General features: G+C 34.5%; 1 long non-coding RNA gene across 1 annotated transcript; it reads left to right on the forward strand.

Moving 5' to 3' along the window:
* Positions 1–9854: 9854 nt before the first annotated feature.
* On the forward strand, positions 9855–19590 carry LOC131990641 (uncharacterized). Its single transcript, XR_009396072.1, has 2 exons — positions 9855–16697; positions 16821–19590. It is a non-coding gene; the product is annotated as an uncharacterized LOC131990641 (long non-coding RNA).
* The last annotated feature ends 3522 nt before the right edge of the window (positions 19591–23112 follow it).

Raw genomic sequence — 23112 nt, forward strand, 5'->3', positions numbered from 1 at the left:
CTACATGAAAATACTCAATTAGTGGTGTAAGGGTTAAAATTATATATAAAAAAGAGGTTAAAATTCATGGGATATGGGTTATTTTGGCAATTAAGGGGTTAAAATTGAGTTAAAAACGGTTAAAAAACATAAATTTATATTTACCGCGAGTACGGTTTAGTTAAAATATAATTTAAAACAATTAACAACTAAAAATTGGCAATACCGCGAGTTAACCGCGAGGAGAGGAATAACTCATTTTTACTAAAACAAAAATTAGATAATTTAAACTGTGCAAAATAAATTAAGGCCATATAAAAAAATATTTTTTTTAGGTTCGTCAGAGCTTATAAATAGGGTTGTCCATTTGGCAGAGCTCATTCTAAGCCTGGCCAGCGAGGTGGTAACATCTCTGTTAGTGAGAGACCTGGACAGTCAGCTTGTGCCTTTAGTTTTTTGTGTGCCAACACCTGAAGAAGGCCCGAAAAGGGCCGAAACGTCGTGTTTGTTTTTATTTTGATTTGGCACACCTTCTTTTGTTGATTATAAATAATTTTTCATTTCATTTTTTTAAAAATCATAAAAAAATAACAAAAAAAGAAGAAGTTCTTTAAAAGAAAACAAAAAGGTTTTTTTAAAAACCAATATGATGGACGGGTGGACGGTTGTCCGGTATGGCAGGAGGGGCCGCCGCAGCCGTCAACCCGCTGGGGATCAGGGTGGCGGAAGGTCCTGGGGGATGGACCGCGCACGTGCCCCCTCCTATCGGAGGGGGACCCAACGTCATTCCCCTAACCCTAACCCTAACCCTAACCCTAACCCAACCCTAACCCTAACCCTAACCCTAACCCCTAACCCTAACCCTAACCCTAACCCTAACCCTAACCCTAACTGAACCCTAACCCTAACTGAACCCTAACCCTAACCCTAACTGAACCCTAACCCTAACCCTAACTGAACCCTAACCCTAACCCTAACTGAACCCTAACCCTAACCCTAACTGAACCCTAACCCTAACCCTAACTGAACCCTAACCCTAACCCTAACTGAACCCTAACCCTAACCCTAACCCTAACCCTAACTGAACCCTAACCCTAACCCTAACTGAACCCTAACCCTAACCCTAACCCCTGACCCTAACCCTAACCCTAACCTCCCACACGTTTGCAATTGGTGTCTACCCCCCCTATTTCGGCCACGCCCGTCACGTAGAGCCCACTCACGTGTCTCTACGACCTTCCTATCAAAAGTTAGAATTTTTCAGAAAACGGAAATTTCCTAATTCCGTTTTTGGCCAATATCTTCGGAACCGAAGGTGCTAGAGACTTGAAAGTCGGTCGCGTCAGACCTAATTTGGGGTCGCTGAACACGCCAGAGTTGAATTCAAGTCTCTACGACTTACCGTTCCAGAGATATGGCCATTTTAAAGTTTCAAACTAAGATTTCGAAAATTTCCCAAGGTTCCACGGGGTCAAACGACACACCATTGGAAAGGTCTGGGGCCAAGGAATCCAAGGAACTTGGTTCTATGATGATAGGACATTCCTATCCGGAGTTATTGGCAAAAACATTCTTGAGGGGCCCCTCAAAGGACGTATTTATCCCTATAACCTAACCCTAACCCTAACCCTAACCCTAACCCTAGCCCTAACCCTAACCCTAACCCTAACCCTAACCCTATTTGGTGTATATATTTTTGTGCCTAACCCTAATCCTAACCCTAACCCTAATATTTGTGGACTCTACAGCCTAACCCTAACCCTAATTCTAACCCTAAAGTTTGTGGACCCTGCCGCATAGCCCTAACTATAACCCTAACCGTAACGTCCGTAGACTTTAGAGCTTAATACCCTAACATGTCTCACAATTATAAATCTAAACATATAAATCTAAAAACAAATCCAATTCAGGATCAAAAACCTTATTTTATGTGGTGTAATACCAACCTCCACCAGCAGGGGGACAAACACAATTTGTTTATGTGGTGTAATACCAACTTCAACCAGCAGGGGGACAAACACAATTTGTTTATGTGGTGTAATACCAACCTTAACCAGCAGGGGGACAAAACATAATTTGCACCAGGAGTGAGACTTGTAGCAGGATATGTAAAGGTAGTTTACCTATGGTGGCTTTTTAATGCAGTATTTGGGGCTATGCGGTTTATGAAGCACAGATGCTGCTTGGCAGAGAGATGAACAGAATACATCCCTTCTACAGATCCATTTGTGAGTAAAAATTTATTTATGATATTCATGAATGTAATGTATTTTCTGCAAGATGTAAGCTAAATTTGTATATTTCATAAATCCAATATGTGGATATTAACATTAAGCCCATTATGTATATAGAAACACATAAATGTCTGTAAATGTGGATATAAACAGACAAATGTCTGTATATGTGTATATAAACATATAAATGTCTGCAACTGTGGACATAAACTATAAATGTCTGCAACTGTGGGCATAAACTATAAATATCTGCAACTGTGGATATGCTTATTTTGTGTGGAGTGATATGAACCCTGACCAGCAGGGGGACAGACATTAGTCTATGTATATATGCCCTCCTGATGTAGGACCATCCTTGTCCAGCAGAGTGTACCATCTCTCTCTAAAGCAGTTTCAATGTTTATTTGGAAAATTCCTATTTAAGGCATTATAATTCTTAAATCTAATTAAAGAAATAATAAAATAAAGAAACAACAAACTGAATACTATGAATAATAAAAACAATATGAAATAAAATAATAAATGATCAAATCTAGGAAGATAAATAAAATACACCAAAATAACCCAATTGGCTTGGGACACACACCAGGATTTGATCAACCCTGGCTGGGCCTCTCCTCAGGTGAGGGTGTCCAGTGAGAAATGGCCGAAACACCCTGTGATCCTGGGGTCCACTGCTGAGGATGTGTCTCACAATTAGGACTTAGTCCACATAGGATATAAACCAAATGAGATCTCATCCCAATATAGGGCAAAAAATAGAAAATAATAAAATAAAAAACAATAAAACCAATAAATAAGGTTATAAGCTCATCAGGTGAGTTCATACGGTATCCCAATACAGGGAAAACAATAAAACCAATTACAGGTGTTTATATGGTGGATAAGGGTAATTCATAACCTACAGGAGTTGCTGAGTCGCCTCGGACAGGGAGAGGTGGCATGGAGAGTGCACTGATGGCTGCCGCGCCTCACGGCGCGTCGCCATCCAAACTTCTCACCCCTAACCCTAACCCTAACCCTAACCCTAACCCTAACCCTAACCCTAACTGCCCAGTCGTCGGACGAAGCAGGGAGTGTCATCGAGATAACACAAATACCTAACCCTAGCCCGAGCCTCGAACCCACCAGCTCTCGGTTATATCATGAATCACTACCCTCACCAATTCTTGCTTGCAGAAATATATGACTAAAAAATAAAAAAATAAATAAAAAATATACATAATTTTTAAACCATCTCTCCTCTCTTCCTTCATGAGAGTGAAGGAATGGGGGAGGTGGGACGTCCAGCCCTGTCGGGTAGGGGAGTGTTCAGAATCCTGTCGGAGGCCACACTCTAGTCCTACTTCCTCCGCCTCCTAACATCTCTCTCTTCTTTTTTTCTCTCTCTCTCACTCTCTCTCTCTCCCTCCCTCTCCCTCTCTCACTGTCTACCTTGTGCTTTCTTAGCTAATCCAGGGACAGTTTAATTTTATGATAACCTTACCTTTATATCTGCCCTAAACCTAAGGTTAGTGGATTCTAAATCCTAACCCTAGCCCTTAGCTTAGCCCTAACCGTAAAGTTAGTGGATCTGAAAACCTAATCCTAACCCTAAAGTTAGTGGAATGTAAAACCTAACCCTAACCCTAATCCTAACCCTAAAATTAGTGGATTTTAAACCTAACCCTAACCCTAATCCTAACCCTAAAATTAGTGGATTTTAAACCTAACCCTAACCCTAATCCTAACCCTAAAATTAGTGGATTTTAAACCTAACCCTAACCCTAATCCTAACCCTAAAATTAGTGGATTTTAAACCTAACCCTAACCCTAATCCTAACCCTAAAATTAGTGAATTTTAAACCTAACCCTAACCCTAGCTTCTAACCCTAACCGTAAAGTTAGTATAGTTTAAAATCTAACCCTAACCCTTTAACCTAACCCTAGTTTTAAAATCTAAGGCAATACATGCCTTAACCAGAAAAAAGGAAAACAAAAAATATTGCAATACATACCTCGACCAGCAGGGGGCAAAATTCACCCAGTTAGTCACTAAAAGTTAAGGGTAACTATATAACTCTAAAAATAAATTAAATACATGAATAAAATGTAATTGTGTAATTTATTGTAATACAATCCTTGACCAACAGGGGGCAAAATTCACCCTGTGAGTCACTAAAAGCTAAGTGCACTAATATAACTCTAAAAATAAATTAAATACATGAACAAAATGTAATTATGTAATTTATTGTAATACACACCTTGACCAACAGGGGGCAAAATCCACCCTGTTAGTCACTAAAAGTTAAGTGTAATTATATAACTCTAAAAATAAATTAAATACATGAATAAAATGTAATTGTGTAATTTATTGCAATACAATCATTGACCAGCAGGGGGCAAACTTTACTCTGCAGGTCACTAAAAGCTAAGTGTAATAATAACCCTTTAAAAACAAATGAAATGCATTAATAAAATGTAATTGTGTAATTTATTGCAATACAATCATTGACCAGCAGGGGGCAAACTTCACTCTGCAGGTCACTAAAAGCTAAGTGTAATAATAACCCTTTAAAAACAAATGAAATTCATTAATAAAATGTAATTGGGTAATTTATTGCAATACAATCATTGACCAGCAGGGGGCAAACTTTACTCTGCATGTCACTAAAAGCTAAGTGTAATAATAACCCTTTAAAAACAAATGAAATTCATGAATAAAATGTAATTTGGAAACGTAATGTAATACTCACCTTGACCAGCAGGGGGCAAATTCGCCTTTAAAGGGCATTGTAACCTATTAAACTCAATAATTACATCCTTTAACTTAATAATAACATCCCAAGAGTTAGTTGACTTACAAAATACTCAATAACCCACCCATTTGGAATGAAAAAATAGGATAAAGTACAGTAAAAAGAGATAAAATAAGTGAATTAAGTTAGATTTGAAACAAAACCATGAGTGAGAAGGGTTGCAGGGAACTATAGGACCCATACACACCAATGATCTATATACCAGATCTATAGCTATGCGGTGTATGAAGCATGGACTGGCCTACAGAGAGACAGAGAGGGACTTCCTTCAGGCTCAATTAAGTGAGTACAAACTTTATTCAATAATATAATTTTAAATATAATTCTTAGATTTTTTAAAACAAAATACTACATAATATTGAAGAATTAACATGGATTAAATTTACAATACAAATTAAAAAGCATATATATAAGAGATAAGTATTTTATTATTAATCTTAAAATAAATTATAACTCTGAAAATCAATTAAATCCATAAAAAGTACATTATTAAAGACATAATGCAATATAAAACTTGACCAGCAGAGGGCAGAATTCACCCAGCAATTCTTCTAAAAGGTAAGTCTAATAATGTAACTCAAAAAACAATTTCAATTCATCAATAAAATCACAATTTTTTTGGGGGTGCAATACATACCTCGACCAGCAGAGGGCAAACCTCGCCTGTAGGAAACATCATTACTTAAGGTATACAGTCTCTTAACTCAATAATAATACAATAATAAAATAGGTGCTTAATAAAATAAAAAATAAAATAATAATATAATAAAATAAAAATAGTATAAAATAATAATATAATAAAATAAAAATATAATAATATTAAATAAAAATTAAATAAATAATAAAATAAAAATGAAGTAATAAAATGAAAAAATAATAATAAAAATACAATAATACTGAAATAAAAAACAAAAATAATATAAATGAAATACAAAATCGAATACTATGAAAATACAAATGTTAAATAGATAAAATATAATGAATTATAAAATGAAGAAAAATAAATAAATAAATATAATACAACAAAATCACCTAATTGGCTTGGGACACACACCAAGGTTTGATCAACCTTGGCTGGGCCTCTCCTCAGGTGAGGGTGTCTAGTGAGAAATGGCCGAAACACCCTGTGATCCTGGGGTCCACTACTGAGGATGTGTCTTACAATTTGGACTTAGTCCACATAGAACCTTATGGGAAACCAGATGAGATCTCATCCCAATACAGGAAAAATAAAGAAAAAACAAAACAGATACCCCATAAACAGGGGAAATATAAAACAATGTTACTGCAATCCAAGAAGTATACAAGGGAATGACATCTAATATAAGGAAAACATGAAAAACAAAAGGAGAAACTAACCAAAATATCCCAGAAACAGGGGAAATAATAAAACAATGTTACTGCAATCCAAGATGTAAACAAGGGAATGACATCCAATATAAGAAAAACATGAAAAACAGAAGAAGAAACCAACCGGAATATCCCAGAAACAGGGGAAAGAATAAAACAATGTTACTACAATCCAAGATGTATACAAGGGAATGACATCCAACATAAGAAAAACATGAAAAACAAAAGAAGAAACCAACCGAAATATCCCAGAAACAGGGGAAATAATAAAACAATGTTACTGCAATCCAGGATGTATACAAGGGAATGACATCCAATATAAGAAAAACATGAAAAACAGAAAAAAAAGCAAAAGAAGAAATCAACCAAAATATCCCATAAACAAGGGAAATGCTGAAACACTGATACTACAATCCAAGAAGAATACAAGGAAATAACATCCAATATAGGGTAAGTTATGGAAAACAGACATTAGCAAACATAATGATAACTAGACACAATATATATTCTATCTATCTCTCTTCTCCCTTCCTTCCCTCATGTATATCCATGTATATGAGGGAGTGGGGGGAGGTAGAGTCACAAGCCCTGTCGGGCGGGGGAGAGTTCTCAGTCCTGACGGGCGGCCTCTCCTTACTCTACCTCTCTCATCCTCCTTACTCTACCTCTCTCATCCTCCTTACTCTATCTCTCTCAGACATCGGCAAGCAGAATGATAACTAGAGAAAAATAGACTAATCCTAATTCTAGTTTAAAGGGGGTAGTAAGTGACCAGACTGTGGATCCAATTGAGACGGCCAGTGCACTGCCTTTGGCTCTCCTTAACTGCCCAGTCGTCGGACGAAGCGGGGAGTGTCATCGAGATAACACAAATACCTCGCCTGTAGGAAACATCATTACTTAAGGTATACAGTCTCTTAACTCAATAATAATACAATAATAAAATAGATGCTTAATAAAATAAAAAATAAAATAATAATATAATAAAATAAAAATAGTATAAAATAATAATATAATAAAATAAAAATATAATAATATTAAATAAAAATTAAATAAATAATAAAATAAAAATGAAGTAATAAAATGAAAAAATAATAATAAAAATACAATAATACTGAAATAAAAAACAAAAATAATATAAATGAAATACAAAATCGAATACTATGAAAATACAAATGTTAAATAGATAAAATATAATGAATTATAAAATGAAGAAAAATAAATAAATAAATATAATACAACAAAATCACCTAATTGGCTTGGGACACACACCAAGGTTTGATCAACCTTGGCTGGGCCTCTCCTCAGGTGAGGGTGTCTAGTGAGAAATGGCCGAAACACCCTGTGATCCTGGGGTCCACTACTGAGGATGTGTCTTACAATTTGGACTTAGTCCACATAGAACCTTATGGGAAACCAGATGAGATCTCATCCCAATACAGGAAAAATAAAGAAAAAACAAAACAGATACCCCATAAACAGGGGAAATATAAAACAATGTTACTGCAATCCAAGAAGTATACAAGGGAATGACATCTAATATAAGGAAAACATGAAAAACAAAAGGAGAAACTAACCAAAATATCCCACAAACAGGGGAAATAATAAAACAATGTTACTGCAATCCAAGATGTAAACAAGGGAATGACATCCAATATAAGAAAAACATGAAAAACAGAAGAAGAAACCAACCGGAATATCCCAGAAACAGGGGAAAGAATAAAACAATGTTACTACAATCCAAGATGTATACAAGGGAATGACATCCAACATAAGAAAAACATGAAAAACAAAAGAAGAAACCAACCGAAATATCCCAGAAACAGGGGAAATAATAAAACAATGTTACTGCAATCCAGGATGTATACAAGGGAATGACATCCAATATAAGAAAAACATGAAAAACAGAAAAAAAAGCAAAAGAAGAAATCAACCAAAATATCCCATAAACAAGGGAAATGCTGAAACACTGATACTACAATCCAAGAAGAATACAAGGAAATAACATCCAATATAGGGTAAGTTATGGAAAACAGACATTAGCAAACATAATGATAACTAGACACAATATATATTCTATCTATCTCTCTTCTCCCTTCCTTCCCTCATGTATATCCATGTATATGAGGGAGTGGGGGGAGGTAGAGTCACAAGCCCTGTCGGGCGGGGGAGAGTTCTCAGTCCTGACGGGCGGCCTCTCCTTACTCTACCTCTCTCATCCTCCTTACTCTACCTCTCTCATCCTCCTTACTCTATCTCTCTCAGACATCGGCAAGCAGAATGATAACTAGAGAAAAATAGACTAATCCTAATTCTAGTTTAAAGGGGGTAGGAAGTGACCAGACTGTGGATCCAATTGAGACGGCCAGTGCACTGCCTTTGGCTCTCCTTAACTGCCCAGTCGTCGGACGAAGCAGGGAGTGTCATCGAGATAACACAAATACCGAACCTTATGGGAAACCAGATGAGATCTCATCCCAATACAGGAAAAATAAAGAAAAAACAAAACAGATACCCCATAAACAGGGGAAATATAAAACAATGTTACTGCAATCCAAGAAGTATACAAGGGAATGACATCTAATATAAGGAAAACATGAAAAACAAAAGGAGAAACTAACCAAAATATCCCACAAACAGGGGAAATAATAAAACAATGTTACTGCAATCCAAGATGTAAACAAGGGAATGACATCCAATATAAGAAAAACATGAAAAACAGAAGAAGAAACCAACCGGAATATCCCAGAAACAGGGGAAAGAATAAAACAATGTTACTACAATCCAAGATGTATACAAGGGAATGACATCCAACATAAGAAAAACATGAAAAACAAAAGAAGAAACCAACCGAAATATCCCAGAAACAGGGGAAATAATAAAACAATGTTACTGCAATCCAGGATGTATACAAGGGAATGACATCCAATATAAGAAAAACATGAAAAACGGAAAAAAGCAAAAGAAGAAATCAACCAAAATATCCCATAAACAAGGGAAATGCTAAAACACTGATACTACAATCCAAGAAGAATACAAGGAAATAACATCCAATATAGGGTAAGTTATGGAAAACAGACATTAGCAAACATAATGATAACTAGACACAATATATATTCTATCTATCTCTCTTCTCCCTTCCTTCCCTCATGTATATCCATGTATATGAGGGAGTGGGGGGAGGTAGAGTCACAAGCCCTGTCGGGCGGGGGAGAGTTCTCAGTCCTGACGGGCGGCCTCTCCTTACTCTACCTCTCTCATCCTCCTTACTCTACCTCTCTCATCCTCCTTACTCTATCTCTCTCAGACATCGGCAAGCAGAATGATAACTAGAGAAAAATAGACTAATCCTAATTCTAGTTTAAAGGGGGTAGTAAGTGACCAGACTGTGGATCCAATTGAGACGGCCAGTGCACTGCCTTTGGCTCTCCTTAACTGCCCAGTCGTCGGACGAAGCGGGGAGTGTCATCGAGATAACACAAATACCTCGCCTGTAGGAAACATCATTACTTAAGGTATACAGTCTCTTAACTCAATAATAATACAATAATAAAATAGATGCTTAATAAAATAAAAAATAAAATAATAATATAATAAAATAAAAATAGTATAAAATAATAATATAATAAAATAAAAATATAATAATATTAAATAAAAATTAAATAAATAATAAAATAAAAATGAAGTAATAAAATGAAAAAATAATAATAAAAATACAATAATACTGAAATAAAAAACAAAAATAATATAAATGAAATACAAAATCGAATACTATGAAAATACAAATGTTAAATAGATAAAATATAATGAATTATAAAATGAAGAAAAATAAATAAATAAATATAATACAACAAAATCACCTAATTGGCTTGGGACACACACCAAGGTTTGATCAACCTTGGCTGGGCCTCTCCTCAGGTGAGGGTGTCTAGTGAGAAATGGCCGAAACACCCTGTGATCCTGGGGTCCACTACTGAGGATGTGTCTTACAATTTGGACTTAGTCCACATAGAACCTTATGGGAAACCAGATGAGATCTCATCCCAATACAGGAAAAATAAAGAAAAAACAAAACAGATACCCCATAAACAGGGGAAATATAAAACAATGTTACTGCAATCCAAGAAGTATACAAGGGAATGACATCTAATATAAGGAAAACATGAAAAACAAAAGGAGAAACTAACCAAAATATCCCACAAACAGGGGAAATAATAAAACAATGTTACTGCAATCCAAGATGTAAACAAGGGAATGACATCCAATATAAGAAAAACATGAAAAACAGAAGAAGAAACCAACCGGAATATCCCAGAAACAGGGGAAAGAATAAAACAATGTTACTACAATCCAAGATGTATACAAGGGAATGACATCCAACATAAGAAAAACATGAAAAACAAAAGAAGAAACCAACCGAAATATCCCAGAAACAGGGGAAATAATAAAACAATGTTACTGCAATCCAGGATGTATACAAGGGAATGACATCCAATATAAGAAAAACATGAAAAACAGAAAAAAAAGCAAAAGAAGAAATCAACCAAAATATCCCATAAACAAGGGAAATGCTGAAACACTGATACTACAATCCAAGAAGAATACAAGGAAATAACATCCAATATAGGGTAAGTTATGGAAAACAGACATTAGCAAACATAATGATAACTAGACACAATATATATTCTATCTATCTCTCTTCTCCCTTCCTTCCCTCATGTATATCCATGTATATGAGGGAGTGGGGGGAGGTAGAGTCACAAGCCCTGTCGGGCGGGGGAGAGTTCTCAGTCCTGACGGGCGGCCTCTCCTTACTCTACCTCTCTCATCCTCCTTACTCTACCTCTCTCATCCTCCTTACTCTATCTCTCTCAGACATCGGCAAGCAGAATGATAACTAGAGAAAAATAGACTAATCCTAATTCTAGTTTAAAGGGGGTAGGAAGTGACCAGACTGTGGATCCAATTGAGACGGCCAGTGCACTGCCTTTGGCTCTCCTTAACTGCCCAGTCGTCGGACGAAGCAGGGAGTGTCATCGAGATAACACAAATACCTAACCCTAGCCCGAGCCTCGAACCCACCAGCTCTCGGTTATATCATGAATCACTACCCTCACCAATTCTTGCTTGCAGAAATATATGACTAAAAAATAAAAAAATAAATAAAAAATATACATATTTTTTAAACCATCTCTCCTCTCTTCCTTCATGAGAGTGAAGGAATGGGGGAGGTGGGACGTCCAGCCCTGTCGGGTAGGGGAGTGTTCAGAATCCTGTCGGAGGCCACACTCTAGTCCTACTTCCTCCGCCTCCTAACATCTCTCTCTCCTTTTTTTCTCTCTCTCTCACTCTCTCTCTCTCCCTCCCTCTCCCTCTCTCACTGTCTACCTTGTGCTTTCTTAGCTAATCCAGGGACAGTTTAATTTTATGATAACCTTACCTTTATATCTGCCCTAAACCTAAGGTTAGTGGATTCTAAATCCTAACCCTAGCCCTTAGCTTAGCCCTAACCGTAAAGTTAGTGGATCTGAAAACCTAATCCTAACCCTAAAGTTAGTGGAATGTAAAACCTAACCCTAACCCTAATCCTAACCCTAAAATTAGTGGATTTTAAACCTAACCCTAACCCTAATCCTAACCCTAAAATTAGTGGATTTTAAACCTAACCCTAACCCTAATCCTAACCCTAAAATTAGTGAATTTTAAACCTAACCCTAACCCTAGCTTCTAACCCTAACCGTAAAGTTAGTATAGTTTAAAATCTAACCCTAACCCTTTAACCTAACCCTAGTTTTAAAATCTAAGGCAATACATGCCTTAACCAGAAAAAAGGAAAACAAAAAATATTGCAATACATACCTCGACCAGCAGGGGGCAAAATTCACCCAGTTAGTCACTAAAAGTTAAGGGTAACTATATAACTCTAAAAATAAATTAAATACATGAATAAAATGTAATTGTGTAATTTATTGTAATACAATCCTTGACCAACAGGGGGCAAAATTCACCCTGTGAGTCACTAAAAGCTAAGTGCACTAATATAACTCTAAAAATAAATTAAATACATGAACAAAATGTAATTATGTAATTTATTGTAATACACACCTTGACCAACAGGGGGCAAAATCCACCCTGTTAGTCACTAAAAGTTAAGTGTAATTATATAACTCTAAAAATAAATTAAATACATGAATAAAATGTAATTGTGTAATTTATTGCAATACAATCATTGACCAGCAGGGGGCAAACTTTACTCTGCAGGTCACTAAAAGCTAAGTGTAATAATAACCCTTTAAAAAACAAATGAAATGCATTAATAAAATGTAATTGTGTAATTTATTGCAATACAATCATTGACCAGCAGGGGGCAAACTTCACTCTGCAGGTCACTAAAAGCTAAGTGTAATAATAACCCTTTAAAAACAAATGAAATTCATTAATAAAATGTAATTGGGTAATTTATTGCAATACAATCATTGACCAGCAGGGGGCAAACTTTACTCTGCATGTCACTAAAAGCTAAGGGTAATAATAACCCTTTAAAAACAAATGAAATGCATGAATAAAATGTAATTTGGAAACGTAATGTAATACTCACCTTGACCAGCAGGGGGCAAATTCGCCTTTAAAGGGCATTGTAACCTATTAAACTTAATAATTACATCTTTTAACTTAATAATAATATCACAAGAGTTAGTTGACTTACAAAACACTCAATAACCCACCCATTTGGAATGAAAAAATAGGATAAAGTACAGTAAAAAGAGATAAAATAAGTGAATTAAGTTGGATTTGAAACAAAACCATGAGTGAGAAGGGTTGCAGGGAACTATAGGACCCATACACACCAATGATCTATATACCAGATCTATAGCTGTGCGGTGTATGAAGCATGGACTGGCCTACAGAGAGACAGAGAGGGACTTCCTTCAGGCTCAATTAAGTGAGTACAAACTTTATTCAATAATATAATTTTAAATATAATTCTTATACTTTTTAAAAAACAAAATACTACATAATATTGAAGAATTAACATGGATTAAATTTACAATACAAATTAAAAAGCATATATATAAGAGATAAGTATTTTATTATTAATCTTAAAATAAATTATAACTCTGAAAATCAATTAAATCCATAAAAAGTACATTATTAAAGACATAATGCAATATAAAACTTGACCAGCAGAGGGCAGAATTCACCCAGCAATTCTTCTAAAAGGTAAGTCTAATAATATAACTCAAAAAACAATGTCAATTCATCAATAAAATTACAATTTTTTGGGGGTGCAATACATACCTCGACCAGCAGAGGGCAAACCTCGCCTATAGGAAACATCATTACTTAAGGTATACAGTCTCTTAACTCAATAATAATACAATAATAAAATAGGTGCTTAATAAAATAAAAAATAAAATAATAAATTAATAAAATAAAAATAGCATAAAATAATAATATAATAAAATAAAAATATAATAATATTAAATAAAAATTAAATAAATAATAGAATAAAAATGAAGTAATAAAATGAAAAAATAATAATAAAAATACAATAATACTGAAATAAAAAACAAAAATAATATAAATGAAATACAAAATCGAATACTATGAAAATACAAATGTTAAATAGATAAAATATAATGAATTATAAAATGAAGAAAAATAAATAAATAAATATAATACAACAAAATCACCTAATTGGCTTGGGACACACACCAAGGTTTGATCAACCTTGGCTGGGCCTCTCCTCAGGTGAGGGTGTCTAGTGAGAAATGGCCGAAACACCCTGTGATCCTGGGGTCCACTACTGAGGATGTGTCTTACAATTTGGACTTAGTCCACATAGAACCTTATGGGAAACCAGATGAGATCTCATCCCAATACAGGAAAAATAAAGAAAAAACAAAACAGATACCCCATAAACAGGGGAAATATAAAACAATGTTACTGCAATCCAAGAAGTATACAAGGGAATGACATCTAATATAAGGAAAACATGAAAAACAAAAGGAGAAACTAACCAAAATATCCCAGAAACAGGGGAAATAATAAAACAATGTTACTGCAATCCAAGATGTAAACAAGGGAATGACATCCAATATAAGAAAAACATGAAAAACAGAAGAAGAAACCAACCAGAATATCCCAGAAACAAGGGAAATAATAAAACAATGTTACTACAATCCAAGATGTATACAAGGGAATGACATCCAACATAAGAAAAACATGAAAAACAAAGAAGAAACCAACCAAAATATCCCAGAAACAGGGGAAATAATAAAACAATGTTACTGCAATCCAGGATGTATACAAGGGAATGACATCCAATATAAGAAAAACATGAAAAACAGAAAAGAAGCAAAAGAAGAAATCAACCAAAATATCCCATAAACAAGGGAAATGCTAAAACACTGATACTACAATCCAAGAAGAATACAAGGAAATAACATCCAATATAGGGTAAGTTATGGAAAACAGACATTAGCAAACATAATGATAACTAGACACAGTATATATTCTATCTATCTCTCTTCTCCCTTCCTTCCCTCATGTATATCCATGTATATGAGGGAGTGGGGGGAGGTAGAGTCACAAGCCCTGTCGGGCGGGGGAGAGTTCTCAGTCCTGACGGGCGGCCTCTCCTTACTCTACCTCTCTCATCCTCCTTACTCTACCTCTCTCATCCTCCTTACTCTATCTCTCTCAGACATCGGCAAGCAGAATGACAACTAGAGAAAAATAGACTAATCCTAATTCTAGTTTAAAGGGGGTAGGAAGTGACCAGACTGTGGATCCAATTGAGACGGCCAGTGCACTGCCTTTGGCTCTCCTTAACTGCCCAGTCGTCGGACGAAGCAGGGAGTGTCATCGAGATAACACAAATACCTAACCCTAGCCCGAGCCTCGAACCCACCAGCTCTCGGTTATATCATGAATCACTACCCTCACCAATTCTTGCTTGCAGAAATATATGACTAAAAAATATAAAAAATAAAAAATATACATATTTTTTAAACCATCTCTCCTCTCTTCCTTCATGAGAGTGAAGGAATGGGGGAGGTGGGACGTCCAGCCCTGTCGGGTAGGGGAGTGTTCAGAATCCTGTCGGAGGCCACACTCTAGTCCTACTTCCTCCGCCTCCTAACATCTCTCTCTCCTTTTTTTCTCTCTCTCTCACTCTCTCTCTCTCCCTCCCTCTCCCTCTCTCACTGTCTACCTTATGCTTTCTTAGCTAATCCAGGGACAGTTTAATTTTATTATAACCTTACCTTTATATCTGCACTAAACCTAAGGTTAGTGGATTCTAAATCCTAACCCTAACCCTTAGCTTAGCCCTAACCGTAAAGTTAGTGGATCTGAAAACCTAATCCTAACCCTAAGGTTAGTGGAATGTAAAACCTAACCCTAACCCTAATCCTAACCCTAAAATTAGTGGATTTTAAACCTAACCCTAACCCTAATCCTAACCCTAAAATTAGTGGATTTTAAACCTAACCCTAACCCTAATCCTAACCCTAAAATTAGTTAATTTTAAACCTAACCCTAACCCTAGCTTCTAACCCTAACCGTAAAGTTAGTATAGTTTAAAATCTAACCCTAACCCTTTAACCTAACCCTAGTTTTAAAATCTAAGGCAATACATGCCTTAACCAGAAAAAAGGAAAACAAAAAATACTGCAATACATACCTCGACCAGCAGGGGGCAAAATTCACCCGGTTAGTCACTAAAAGTTAAGGGTAACTATATAACTCTAAAAATAAATTAAATACATGAATAAAATGTAATTGTGTAATTTATTGTAATACAATCCTTGACCAACAGGGGGCAAAATTCACCCTGTGAGTCACTAAAAGCTAAGTGCACCAATATAACTCTAAAAATAAATTAAATACATGAACAAAATGTAATTATGTAATTTATTGTAATACACACCTTGACCAACAGGGGGCGAAATCCACCCTGTTAGTCACTAAAAGTTAAGTGTAATTATATAACTCTAAAAATAAATTAAATACATGAATAAAATGTAATTGTGTAATTTATTGCAATACAATCATTGACCAGCAGGGGGCAAACCTTACTCTGCAGGTCACTAAAAGCTAAGTGTAATAATAACCCTTTAAAAACAAATTAAATGCATTAATAAAATGTAATTGGGTAATTTATTGCAATACAATCATTGACCAGCAGGGGGCAAACTTTACTCTGCAGGTCACTAAAAGCTAAGGGTAATAATAACCCTTTAAAAACAAATGAAATGCATTAATAAAATGTAATTGGGTAATTTATTGCAATACAATCATTGACCAGCAGGGGGCAAACTTTACTCTGCATGTCACTAAAAGCTAAGGGTAATAATAACCCTTTAAAAACAAATGAAATGCATTAATAAAATATAATTGTGTAATTTATTGCAATACAATCATTGACCAGCAGGGGGCAAACTTCACTCTGCAGGTCACTAAAAGCTAAGTGTAATAATAACCCTTTAAAAACAAATGAAATTCATTAATAAAATGTAATTGGGTAATTTATTACAATACAATCATTGACCAGCAGGGGGCAAACTTTACTCTGCATGTCACTAAAAGCTAAGGGTAATAATAACCCTTTAAAAACAAATGAAATGCATGAATAAAATGTAATTTGGAAACGTAATGTAATACTCACCTTGACCAGCAGGGGGCAAATTCGCCTTTAAAGGGCATTGTAACCTATTAAACTTAATAATTACATCTTTTAACTTAATAATAATATCACAAGAGTTAGTTGACTTACAAAACACTCAATAACCCACCCATTTGGAATGAAAAAATAGGATAAAGTACAGTAAAAAGAGATAAAATAAGTGAATTAAGTTGGATTTGAAACAAAACCATGAGTGAGAAGGGTTGCAGGGAACTATAGGACCCATACACACCAATGATCTATATACCAGATCTATAGCTGTGCGGTGTATGAAGCATGGACTGGCCTACAGAGAGACAGAGAGGGACTTCCTTCAGGCTCAATTAAGTGAGTACAAACTTTATTCAATAATATAATTTTAAATATAATTCTTATACTTTTTAAAAAACAAAATACTACATAATATTGAAGAATTAACATGGATTAAATTTACAATACAAATTAAAAAGCATATATATAAGAGATAAGTATTTTATTATTAATCTTAAAATAAATTATAACTCTGAAAATCAATTAAATCCATAAAAAGTACATTATTAAAGACATAATGCAATATAAAACTTGACCAGCAGAGGGCAGAATTCACCCAGCAATTCTTCTAAAAGGTAAGTCTAATAATATAACTCAAAAAACAATGTCAATTCATCAATAAAATTACAATTTTTTGGGGGTGCAATACATACCTCGACCAGCAGAGGGCAAACCTCGCCTATAGGAAACATCATTACTTAAGGTATACAGTCTCTTAACTCAATAATAATACAATAATAAAATAGGTGCTTAATAAAATAAAAAATAAAATAATAAATTAATAAAATAAAAATAGCATAAAATAATAATATAATAAAATAAAAATATAATAATATTAAATAAAAATTAAATAAATAATAGAATAAAAATGAAGTAATAAAATGAAAAAATAATAATAAAAATACAATAATACTGAAATAAAAAACAAAAATAATATAAATGAAATACAAAATCGAATACTATGAAAATACAAATGTTAAATAGATAAAATATAATGAATTATAAAATGAAGAAAAATAAATAAATAAATATAATACAACAAAATCACCTAATTGGCTTGGGACACACACCAAGGTTTGATCAACCTTGGCTGGGCCTCTCCTCAGGTGAGGGTGTCTAGTGAGAAATGGCCGAAACACCCTGTGATCCTGGGGTCCACTACTGAGGATGTGTCTTACAATTTGGACTTAGTCCACATAGAACCTTATGGGAAACCAGATGAGATCTCATCCCAATACAGGAAAAATAAAGAAAAAACAAAACAGATACCCCATAAACAGGGGAAATATAAAACAATGTTACTGCAATCCAAGAAGTATACAAGGGAATGACATCTAATATAAGGAAAACATGAAAAACAAAAGGAGAAACTAACCAAAATATCCCAGAAACAGGGGAAATAATAAAACAATGTTACTGCAATCCAAGATGTAAACAAGGGAATGACATCCAATATAAGAAAAACATGAAAAACAGAAGAAGAAACCAACCAGAATATCCCAGAAACAAGGGAAATAATAAAACAATGTTACTACAATCCAAGATGTATACAAGGGAATGACATCCAACATAAGAAAAACATGAAAAACAAAGAAGAAACCAACCAAAATATCCCAGAAACAGGGGAAATAATAAAACAATGTTACTGCAATCCAGGATGTATACAAGGGAATGACATCCAATATAAGAAAAACATGAAAAACAGAAAAGAAGCAAAAGAAGAAATCAACCAAAATATCCCATAAACAAGGGAAATGCTAAAACACTGATACTACAATCCAAGAAGAATACAAGGAAATAACATCCAATATAGGGTAAGTTATGGAAAACAGACATTAGCAAACATAATGATAACTAGACACAGTATATATTCTATCTATCTCTCTTCTCCCTTCCTTCCCTCATGTATATCCATGTATATGAGGGAGTGGGGGGAGGTAGAGTCACAAGCCCTGTCGGGCGGGGGAGAGTTCTCAGTCCTGACGGGCGGCCTCTCCTTACTCTACCTCTCTCATCCTCCTTACTCTACCTCTCTCATCCTCCTTACTCTATCTCTCTCAGACATCGGCAAGCAGAATGACAACTAGAGAAAAATAGACTAATCCTAATTCTAGTTTAAAGGGGGTAGGAAGTGACCAGACTGTGGATCCAATTGAGACGGCCAGTGCACTGCCTTTGGCTCTCCTTAACTGCCCAGTCGTCGGACGAAGCAGGGAGTGTCATCGAGATAACACAAATACCTAACCCTAGCCCGAGCCTCGAACCCACCAGCTCTCGGTTATATCATGAATCACTACCCTCACCAATTCTTGCTTGCAGAAATATATGACTAAAAAATATAAAAAATAAAAAATATACATATTTTTTAAACCATCTCTCCTCTCTTCCTTCATGAGAGTGAAGGAATGGGGGAGGTGGGACGTCCAGCCCTGTCGGGTAGGGGAGTGTTCAGAATCCTGTCGGAGGCCACACTCTAGTCCTACTTCCTCCGCCTCCTAACATCTCTCTCTCCTTTTTTTCTCTCTCTCTCACTCTCTCTCTCTCCCTCCCTCTCCCTCTCTCACTGTCTACCTTATGCTTTCTTAGCTAATCCAGGGACAGTTTAATTTTATTATAACCTTACCTTTATATCTGCACTAAACCTAAGGTTAGTGGATTCTAAATCCTAACCCTAACCCTTAGCTTAGCCCTAACCGTAAAGTTAGTGGATCTGAAAACCTAATCCTAACCCTAAGGTTAGTGGAATGTAAAACCTAACCCTAACCCTAATCCTAACCCTAAAATTAGTGGATTTTAAACCTAACCCTAACCCTAATCCTAACCCTAAAATTAGTGGATTTTAAACCTAACCCTAACCCTAATCCTAACCCTAAAATTAGTTAATTTTAAACCTAACCCTAACCCTAGCTTCTAACCCTAACCGTAAAGTTAGTATAGTTTAAAATCTAACCCTAACCCTTTAACCTAACCCTAGTTTTAAAATCTAAGGCAATACATGCCTTAACCAGAAAAAAGGAAAACAAAAAATACTGCAATACATACCTCGACCAGCAGGGGGCAAAATTCACCCGGTTAGTCACTAAAAGTTAAGGGTAACTATATAACTCTAAAAATAAATTAAATACATGAATAAAATGTAATTGTGTAATTTATTGTAATACAATCCTTGACCAACAGGGGGCAAAATTCACCCTGTGAGTCACTAAAAGCTAAGTGCACCAATATAACTCTAAAAATAAATTAAATACATGAACAAAATGTAATTATGTAATTTATTGTAATACACACCTTGACCAACAGGGGGCGAAATCCACCCTGTTAGTCACTAAAAGTTAAGTGTAATTATATAACTCTAAAAATAAATTAAATACATGAATAAAATGTAATTGTGTAATTTATTGCAATACAATCATTGACCAGCAGGGGGCAAACCTTACTCTGCAGGTCACTAAAAGCTAAGTGTAATAATAACCCTTTAAAAACAAATTAAATGCATTAATAAAATGTAATTGGGTAATTTATTGCAATACAATCATTGACCAGCAGGGGGCAAACTTTACTCTGCAGGTCACTAAAAGCTAAGGGTAATAATAACCCTTTAAAAACAAATGAAATGCATTAATAAAATGTAATTGGGTAATTTATTGCAATACAATCATTGACCAGCAGGGGGCAAACTTTACTCTGCATGTCACTAAAAGCTAAGGGTAATAATAACCCTTTAAAAACAAATGAAATGCATTAATAAAATATAATTGTGTAATTTATTGCAATACAATCATTGACCAGCAGGGGGCAAACTTCACTCTGCAGGTCACTAAAAGCTAAGTGTAATAATAACCCTTTAAAAACAAATGAAATTCATTAATAAAATGTAATTGGGTAATTTATTACAATACAATCATTGACCAGCAGGGGGCAAACTTTACTCTGCATGTCACTAAAAGCTAAGGGTAATAATAACCCTTTAAAAACAAATGAAATGCATGAATAAAATGTAATTTGGAAACGTAATGTAATACTCACCTTGACCAGCAGGGGGCAAATTCGCCTTTAAAGGGCATTGTAACCTATTAAACTTAATAATTACATCTTTTAACTTAATAATAATATCACAAGAGTTAGTTGACTTACAAAACACTCAATAACCCACCCATTTGGAATGAAAAAATAGGATAAAGTACAGTAAAAAGAGATAAAATAAGTGAATTAAGTTGGATTTGAAACAAAACCATGAGTGAGAAGGGTTGCAGGGAACTATAGGACCCATACACACCAATGATCTATATACCAGATCTATAGCTGTGCGGTGTATGAAGCATGGACTGGCCTACAGAGAGACAGAGAGGGACTTCCTTCAGGCTCAATTAAGTGAGTACAAACTTTATTCAATAATATAATTTTAAATATAATTCTTATACTTTTTAAAAAACAAAATACTACATAATATTGAAGAATTAACATGGATTAAATTTACAATACAAATTAAAAAGCATATATATAAGAGATAAGTATTTTATTATTAATCTTAAAATAAATTATAACTCTGAAAATCAATTAAATCCATAAAAAGTACATTATTAAAGACATAATGCAATATAAAACTTGACCAGCAGAGAGCAGAATTCACCCAGCAATTCTTCTAAAAGGTAAGTCTAATAATATAACTCAAAAAACAATGTCAATTCATCAATAAAATTACAATTTTTTGGGGGTGCAATACATACCTCGACCAGCAGAGGGCAAACCTCGCCTATAGGAAACATCATTACTTAAGGTATACAGTCTCTTAACTCAATAATAATACAATAATAAAATAGGTGCTTAATAAAATAAAAAATAAAATAATAAATTAATAAAATAAAAATAGCATAAAATAATAATATAATAAAATAAAAATATAATAATATTAAATAAAAATTAAATAAATAATAGAATAAAAATGAAGTAATAAAATGAAAAAATAATAATAAAAATACAATAATACTGAAATAAAAAACAAAAATAATATAAATGAAATACAAAATCGAATACTATGAAAATACAAATGTTAAATAGATAAAATATAATGAATTATAAAATGAAGAAAAATAAATAAATAAATATAATACAACAAAATCACCTAATTGGCTTGGGACACACACCAAGGTTTGATCAACCTTGGCTGGGCCTCTCCTCAGGTGAGGGTGTCTAGTGAGAAATGGCCGAAACACCCTGTGATCCTGGGGTCCACTACTGAGGATGTGTCTTACAATTTGGACTTAGTCCACATAGAACCTTATGGGAAACCAGATGAGATCTCATCCCAATACAGGAAAAATAAAGAAAAAACAAAACAGATACCCCATAAACAGGGGAAATATAAAACAATGTTACTGCAATCCAAGAAGTATACAAGGGAATGACATCTAATATAAGGAAAACATGAAAAACAAAAGGAGAAACTAACCAAAATATCCCAGAAACAGGGGAAATAATAAAACAATGTTACTGCAATCCAAGATGTAAACAAGGGAATGACATCCAATATAAGAAAAACATGAAAAACAGAAGAAGAAACCAACCAGAATATCCCAGAAACAAGGGAAATAATAAAACAATGTTACTACAATCCAAGATGTATACAAGGGAATGACATCCAACATAAGAAAAACATGAAAAACAAAGAAGAAACCAACCAAAATATCCCAGAAACAGGGGAAATAATAAAACAATGTTACTGCAATCCAGGATGTATACAAGGGAATGACATCCAATATAAGAAAAACATGAAAAACAGAAAAGAAGCAAAAGAAGAAATCAACCAAAATATCCCATAAACAAGGGAAATGCTAAAACACTGATACTACAATCCAAGAAGAATACAAGGAAATAACATCCAATATAGGGTAAGTTATGGAAAACAGACATTAGCAAACATAATGATAACTAGACACAGTATATATTCTATCTATCTCTCTTCTCCCTTCCTTCCCTCATGTATATCCATGTATATGAGGGAGTGGGGGGAGGTAGAGTCACAAGCCCTGTC

The sequence above is a fragment of the Centropristis striata genome, chromosome 18 (genome assembly GCF_030273125.1).
Source record: "Centropristis striata isolate RG_2023a ecotype Rhode Island chromosome 18, C.striata_1.0, whole genome shotgun sequence".
NCBI classification, from domain to species: domain Eukaryota; kingdom Metazoa; phylum Chordata; class Actinopteri; order Perciformes; family Serranidae; genus Centropristis; species Centropristis striata.